The 7,850-nt window shown below is 52.5% G+C and overlaps 1 long non-coding RNA gene across 1 annotated transcript; it reads left to right on the top strand.

Moving 5' to 3' along the window:
- Nucleotides 1–1,633: 1,633 nt before the first annotated feature.
- LOC145535936 (uncharacterized) lies at nucleotides 1,634–4,017 on the top strand. The gene is made up of 3 exons (XR_014075543.1): nucleotides 1,634–2,514; nucleotides 2,844–2,972; nucleotides 3,152–4,017. It is a non-coding gene; the product is annotated as an uncharacterized LOC145535936 (long non-coding RNA).
- Nucleotides 4,018–7,850: the final 3,833 nt, after the last annotated feature.

The following is a 7,850-nucleotide window of genomic DNA, read 5'->3' as shown; positions in this document are numbered from 1 at the left end:
GAAGCCGTGCCTGCCCGTGGCTTACAGGAGGATGTAACTGAAAGTCTTCGTGACTCCACAGTGGTATTTGTTTCCTGAAAGAGCTGTGAGGAGACTATGAGGGGCAGGGGGAGGGGGAAGGGTCGAGGCAGGCCTGAGGGCTCCATCAGGTCGGCAGAGCCTGCCCTGACCAGGGGAGAGGGCAGGGGACAAGGTGCTGGCTTCAGAAGTTCCCTGAGTCCTGCTCTGGTCGCTGGGTCTCATGTGGTGCTGGAATGAGCAGCCCCACTGAGCGCTTCGGAGCCTAGTATTTAGGAACCAGAGGGGACGTGAACATGGCTGTCCACCATGAGCTGAGGACCCTGCCGGGCGGCCACGCACTTCAGGGTGTGGGCTAGGGGTGGTTTGGGTGGTTGCAGGCAGCGGGGCCTAAAGTGTAGGAGGAGGGTACTCTGGGGGGCTGGAGGGTATGGGTCAGGATTGGTCTGGCTGCCAGGGCATGGTGGTGAGGAAAAGCAACCTGAAGGGATCCAGAGGGTCGGGGCGGTGATATCCAGGGTGTCCAGCGGCAACCTTGTGGGAGAAGGTGGGTCTCCATGAGCAGGGAGCCTGACGTACAGGCAAAATGAGAAATGCGGATGGTGCCTTAACCATATCTCCACCAGCAGCCTCACCGTACCTTTCACATCACTCGCTCAGGCAAAAATCGCAAACAACTTCCTGTCTCCAAGTACTCCACCGTGAGCGCCAGTTCAGAAGGAGCTCAATGTTAATGGCTGCCTGTTGGTTCTGTCAGTTCTAAAGGGGGCAGGGGCCCGGGCTGGGGAGGGGGTGGTGGGCAGTGGCCAGGGCCAGTCTTGGCCCAGGAGGAGCCATAATGCAGGGTTAAGCCTAAAGGAGAAATGTGGTGCTCTGGGCTTGTCGGTGCACGGGGACAGAGGAAGGACATGCTCCACTTCCTCCTTCTTGTTGGGAGCTTGAATTTCACTTTCCCTCCCTATTTTAGCCAATTGAGTGCTGAAAACCATGCCCTGCTCCAGACGTCCATTGCCGTCTGTCTGCAGAATTCTCTGGTGATGAGGACCTTGCAGCGCTATTTCCCCCCCTCCACTTTTTACTAAGCCTCTGCACGAAAGTCAGGGTTAAATCTAGCGTATGTGCCCTAGCCTCAAGTGTCCTTCCCGAGGGCATTGATTTCTGCAGTAGATGGATCAGGCTTCATCTTGTGCCTGTGCTGCTGTTGGGGGGTTCAGGGTCCACACAGTTTGGTGATTGTTAACTGCAGAAAATGAAAATGAGCTACTGTGCCCTCTCTGACTTTAGTTTTAGCTTCTGCACTTCTTAATACTGTATTTGTCTTCTGGTTGGAGGGGAAGTTCTGAGATCCAGATATTCAAGGAGTGCAACACAAGTGAAGACAATGTAAGAAGCTGGAGAATAAGACAGTAGTTTATTGCCATTCAGTATTAATTTTGGAATATTTTCTCATTTTATGAAGTGAAGTGAAGTGAAAGTCGCTCAGTCGTGTCTGACTCTGTGCGACCCCATGGACTATAGCGTCCATGGAATTCTCTAGGCCAGACAACTGGAGTGGGTAGCCTTTCCCTTCTCCAGGGGATCTTCCCAACCCAGGGGTCGAAGCAAGGTCTCCTACATTGCAGGCAGAGTCTTTGCCAGCTGAACCACAAGGGAGGCCTGTGCCATGGCAATACTGTCTGAAAACTGAAGTGATGGACGAACACATGAAAGCACTTGAAATAACGCTTGGACCATAGGAAGTGCTAGCTATCACTACGGTCAAAGAACACAGCTATGATGTGGAGTGGGCAAAAAGGGGACCAGGGTGGGTGGTGTGGCTTGGCCCCTTGCCCTCGACTCCCACCTTAGTCCCGTGAGACCCTTTGCGGCATACGTTGGAGAAATCAAAGTTGCACTGTGGAACTAGCTTTAGGCCATGAGACGGGAAAGTTGGCATTTGTGTCTCAGTGACGTCTCCGTGGACACTTGGCGGGCTCCATTCTACGCCATCTGAGCCGGCACTGGAGGGGCCCGTGTGCGCAGGCGCATCGGGGGCACCTGAAAGGAGCGTGGCATTGTGTCGGAGCGGAGTCTCTCCAGCCTCACGGGGTCTCCATGGCAGCCCATGGGTGGCTGGGCTGTATGCGCAGGCGCACTTTTGGCGTCCTTGCGCAGAAGGGGAGGGACTTCGTGAGGGGCCCAGTCTCTCCGCCCCTTATTTGGCATCTGAGGGAGACGCGCAGCAGCCATGCAGGCATCGCGTGGTGGTGCCGGTGGTGCAGAGGGCCGAGATGACCAGCATAGCTCCAGAGCACCTCCTTGCCAGAGTGGTTCAGGCAGCGCCGAAGGTGAGGATCGTCACCGGTCCCCAGAAGGCCGGGGTGGGCCTGGCAGAGGAAGAGCGGTGATGGAAGATCCTGGAGCTCGTCCCCGGGGTGAGCAGGCACCAGGTGGCCTAGGACCTGCTGGAGATGTAGCACCCGTGGTTGTAAGGCGTAGACGTGAAGAGGTGGTGCTGTATCCTTTTCATGGAGCCTTTCTGGGCAGGGTCAGTGGTGTGGTGGTGGGAAACATGCCGGCAGCCTGAGGAAGGGATAGAAGGGAGTACGGGGGCGATCCGGGGCAGCAGGACTGGGCAGCCTGGCAGGAAAGGAGGTTGTCGAGGCCTGAGGAGCCTGGAGGGTGGGGGAGATGGACCGAAGGGTTAGGGAGGCAGCTCAGGGTGGTCTCAGGTTGTGGTTGGGAGGATGGGCATCCTGGGGTAAAAGCGGGCCTCTGAGGTGTGAGGAAGCCCGAGATACCAGAAAATTCAGTAATGGATGGTGCCTTAACCGTGTCTCTCCCAGCACACTCAGAGTGCCTTTCCAGTCGCCCCTGGAGGCAGACATGGCTCGCAGATCTCTGCTCCCAGATGCCCAACGCCACCAAGGATTGATTCGGAAGGAATTTGCAGTGAATGGCAGTGACCTGCTTGTGTGAGTTCCAGACGAGTTTGCCTTGGGAAGTGGGGGGTGGCGGGTGCTGTGGTCTGAGTTCCCTCTTAAGCGTGCTATGATGGAGACACTGTGGGGCTTGGTATAAGGAGGGGGGTTGGTACCCTAGACCTACAGGAGCAATCTTCCCTTTAACCTGATTTTCTTTTCCCTGCTTTTAGTAGATGGACTGCTGAAGACATTGCTTTCATCCGACTTTCCATGAACCCATTCCTCGATCAGCTTTCCCTGGTGATTCAGAACATTCGGAGCCTTGGGCTCCCACCTCGCTGAGGAAAGGGGCTGAGGCCTAACCTTGTGTCCCCTACTCAGCGGGGCATAGGGAATTCAAGCTAAGAGTCATCGCCACTTTGTTATTTGAGTCTAAGTTTTTGCCTTTACTGGCCTTTGGTCTCTCTTGGTTCACTTGCTTTGTTTCCCTGCTGCTTGAGGAGTGGGGTGCTTCAGTGTTTATTACAGCAGAAAATAAAACTAAGTCACTTTTTGTGCCCCAGTTTCTTTTCAGCTAATGCGCTTTGGATTTTAAAAACACTTTTTATCTTTGTTCTCGTGTTAGAGGGAAGGTACTGAAATTCAGATGTTTGAATTCCAATAACAAGGGAATTGAAAACAATTTGGGAAAATGAAAATCGAGCCCTATGTTCAGCACTAAATACTGTCTACATTTAAGAATTTTTTCTAGTTGTACTTGCACATTAAATATATAATAGCATGTGATGTAGAAGTTATCATGTTTAGCTTTAATTTTTTTCCTGAATTTTTTTTCATTTGGTATACTAGCTTTTCCACTTTCTAAATTCTCTTCAGAAATGTGTTATTCAATAGATAGAAGATGCAACATAATGTAATTATTGGGACTTCCCAGGCAGTCCAGTGGATAAGACTATGCACTTCCAGTGTGAGGGCTGCAGGTTCAATCCCTGGCAGCAGAACTACGATCCCACATGTCTTGTGGCGTGGCCAAAAAATTAAAATTGGGTCTTTAAATAAAAACAACAACAACAATAATAATCTCATTATGGAACATGTAAGTTGTTTCCACGTTTTTCATTACTATGGTTAATGAATTAGTGGAATTTATAATTCTTTCCATTAATGGTTATTTCCTTAAAGTATTAATATATTCCAAGAATTTGAAATACTGACCTGTTTACTTCTCTCTTTCTTTTTTTTTTAATTAATTTATCTTTTCAATTGGAGGCTGATTACTTTACAGTATTATAGTGGTTTTTGCCATACATTGACATGTCCAGGCTCCCCCTGGGGTCCTCTTGGCCACAGAGCAGGGGACAGACATAGGCAGTAGACCAGGTCTTTGCACACCCTAAAACTGACTGGGAGCCAGAATCAACAGAAACTGGGAGGGTGGAAAGGTGGGATGGGGATGCCCCCCACACAGGAAAGGGTCAGCCAATGCTGGTGGCTCTTCCCCTCCAGTGTGGGTGAGGGAATGCTGCTGGGGGGCCGAGGACTCTCCAGCCAGGGGGTGGGGCTCAGGGACCGGATTGAAGTACAACCCCTGATGCAGTCACCTCCCATGTCACCAGTGGTCCCTGGCAGATGAACCCCACGCCCAGGCAGTGCTACCTCAGCCACAGGGTCTCCTCCGGATGTACCTTGCCTGTTGACTTGACTCCTTTCCAGACACAGAAGTAGACCAGCACCCATCAGATCAGCAGACACAGGGTCACCTCCCAGTTGAGGTCCCCTGGTACCTCCAGCCTTCTGGACAGCCTCAAGACATTGACCCTGGGGAGGGAAAGGCCATGAGAGCTGTGCCAGCAGGAGAGGGCAAGAGACTGCGAGTGTCCAGGAGAACAGGACCCTTCCCTCTGCCCTTGAGTCTAGCTGGTTCCTCCGGTGCTTCTGAGGAGCCCGGGGCTCGCCCACAGCCTGGAGTCCCTGCAGTCTGTGTGCCTGGACCCACAAGCATCCCTGCCCCATGCCTTCCCCAGTGGGCACAACAGTAGTCCCCACTTCCCTCTCCAGGTGGGCAGGAACAGCCTACTCCACATTCTTGGTCTCAGGACTGCAGGGCCGGTTCCCAGCGCACCCCCATGTGCATGCACCTGCACATGCCCACATGCACGGACAAGATCGCAGACTTGATCTACGTGTGGGAGACGAATGGGACCGACCGGGCCTGGCCCTGGTGCTCGACTCCCTTCCAGAAGTTGAAGTCAGTAGGCTGGTCACGTGTGAACATGGCAGCAGAGGTGTAAGGGGAAGGGGCTCACTTGGTGTTTCCACGTTTGGTGGGAAACTCACGTGCTCATAACCACCTAGGAGGGACATCCAGGGACTGATGTCAGGGCCTGATTGCATAGGCGTCCTCGGCACCCATAGTAACGTCACCCACCCAGGAGCGTGGTTTCCTTTGGGTGCCGCAGCCCCTCAGACGGTCCGGCTGGCCGTGGTGGGCTGAACTGCAGCATGAGTGGTCCTGGAGGTTGCAGACCCAGGTGCCGGCAGAGGTGGCATGGCAGGAGGTGCTAGAGGCCATGGAGGCCCGGATAAACCTGGTGACCCAAATGGCCCCGAAGGGAACCAGGGCCTCAGAGGCGTGGGAGAGGCGGGTGCAGCCGCGGCTGGTGCCCCAGAACCAGCTCATGTACCTCAAGCTCCGGGACCTGGCAGAAACGCCTTGCCAGGCTTGGGCGGACAGGCCTTGGCAGGGCCCGGTGGACACGCTGCGCCTTGGCCAGGTGGACAAGCCATGCCAGGGCCGGGTGGCCACACCGACCCAGGACCAGGTGGGCATGTGGTGCCAGGGCCCGGTGGTATGCCACCCCAGGGCCAAGAGAACACACCGGGCCGTGGCCTGGTGGACATGCTGCATCGGGACTTGGTGGGCATGTGCTGCCCGTGGCCAGAGGGCCTAGAAGCCAACTTCTCAATTTGTATCCTATTTGAAGAGAGGTGAGGGGTTGGACCAGGGAGGAATCGGCCTACTGTAGACAGTGGAATGGAGAGAAGGCGGTCAGCCTGGGGATAGGAAGGGCTGTGGGGAGGGAGACCAAGAAGACGGCTGGAGGGTCTGGCCTCGGGGGTATGGGTCAGGGGTGGCAGGGAGAGATGGTGGGTGGAGATGGCCTGAGGGACTGGAAGGGCTGGGAGCAGATTGGTGTGGCGATGGAGACAAGTGAGAACGGCCAGAAGGAAACAGGCCTCTGAATGAAGAGTAGGCCTGAGGCACAGGCAAGGTTGATGTGAGATGGTCCCTTAACCTCGCCGCCACCAGCTCCATCGTAGTGCTCTTCCCGTCACCCATGGAGGCAGAGATGGCCCGCCAGTCCCTGAGCCCACGCGTCCAGCCCTACCACAGGGCAGTAGGGAAGGAGCTCACAGTGAACGGCAGCATCCTAGCAATGTCAGTCTGCCAAGGGGCCTGGGCGGGTGGCAGGTGTCTGGGGTCATTCTAATAGTCAATTGGAAACCCCTGAAAGGCGAAGTCTAGGGATGTAGACATGTGCAGGGAGCCTGTCACCAGCTGAGGAGGCAGAGAGAATTAGAGGAACAGTTCCCACATTTAATTTGATTTTCTTTTTCCCTCCCTTTTTAGCTGGCTGACTGCTAAAAATGGTGGCCACTTCCGAATTTCCATCATCTCTTGTCTCAAGCAGCTTTTCCTGTTGGTTGGGATCAACCAACCAATGACAGGGTACTTTGTGCCCCTGGTTATCCCTGATCCTAGGCCAAGTAAGAGCACCTAAGATTAACCTAGGCAGTGCATCCTTCCCCAGGGCATTGATTCCTACACTGGTTGCTGATTTATTATGAGGGCCTAATTGTTTGTTTTTCTTGGCCTTTGGGCACTCTTGGCCTTGTTGTTTTCCTCTGGCTGGAGGAAGAGGAGGGTGTTTCAATATTTCTTGTAGCATAAAATAAAGCTCAACTATCATTCTGTGTCTGAATATATTTTCAAATACTGCGCCTCCACAGTTTCTTGCCTTTGTCCTTGGTTTCAAGGGAAGGTTCTGGGCTTCAGATAGTCTAGGAGTAGAGTGTAATTGAAGACAATTTAGGAAATGGAAAAAAATTAAATGTATTATGCCTTGTTTTTCAGCATTAACTGCTGCCTGTATGTTGGAATACTTTCTTAGTTTTATACTGGCATTTTGGAGAAGGAAATGGCAACCCACTGCAGTGTTCTTGCCTGGAGAATCCCATGAACAGGGGAGCCTGGCGGGCCATGGTCCACGGGGTCGCAGAGGGTCGGACACGACTGAAGTGACTTAGCAAGCATAGTGGCATTTATATGGCTCAGCTGGTAAAGAATCCACTTGCAATGCGGGAGACCCGGGTTCGATCCCTGGGTTGGGAAGATCCCCTGAGTAGGGAAAGGCTATGCACTCTAGGATTCTGGACTGGAGAATTCTATGGATGGTATAGTTCATGAGGTCACAGTGGCAGACACGACTGAGAGACTGTCACTTCATATATAACAATAACGTAATTGTTGCATGCTCCGGATTAATTTTTTCCTGGAATTATTTTTATTTAACATATAAGCATTTTTCTCTTTCTAAAATTTCTTCAAAGCATGTACTTGGATGCATAAAAGAAGTACTATAATGTAAGTGTTAGATATTTAATATGTTTCCATTTTTCCCTATTAATGATTCAGTGGAAATCTTCTGTGTAAGTCTTTGCCTGACTGGTTATCTCCTCTAGATACATTCCAAGGGGTAGAAGTATGAGCTACAAATTCACATTTCTATTTATTTTTTAGGGTGTTGGTCTACAGTCGGTGGCTGCTACTCAAAAGTGTGCCCTCCCACCAGAATTCTTGTTTGCCCACCACATTTTATCAATAGGTCTGATTCCTCCCAAAGTAAAAAGCTTAGCTTGCAGAAGATC

Source organism: Giraffa tippelskirchi, chromosome X (genome assembly GCF_054371585.1).
Source record: "Giraffa tippelskirchi isolate mGirTip1 chromosome X, T2T-mGirTip1v1.2.pri, whole genome shotgun sequence".
NCBI lineage: Eukaryota > Metazoa > Chordata > Mammalia > Artiodactyla > Giraffidae > Giraffa > Giraffa tippelskirchi.
This window is presented reverse-complemented; position numbering and strand designations above follow the sequence as displayed.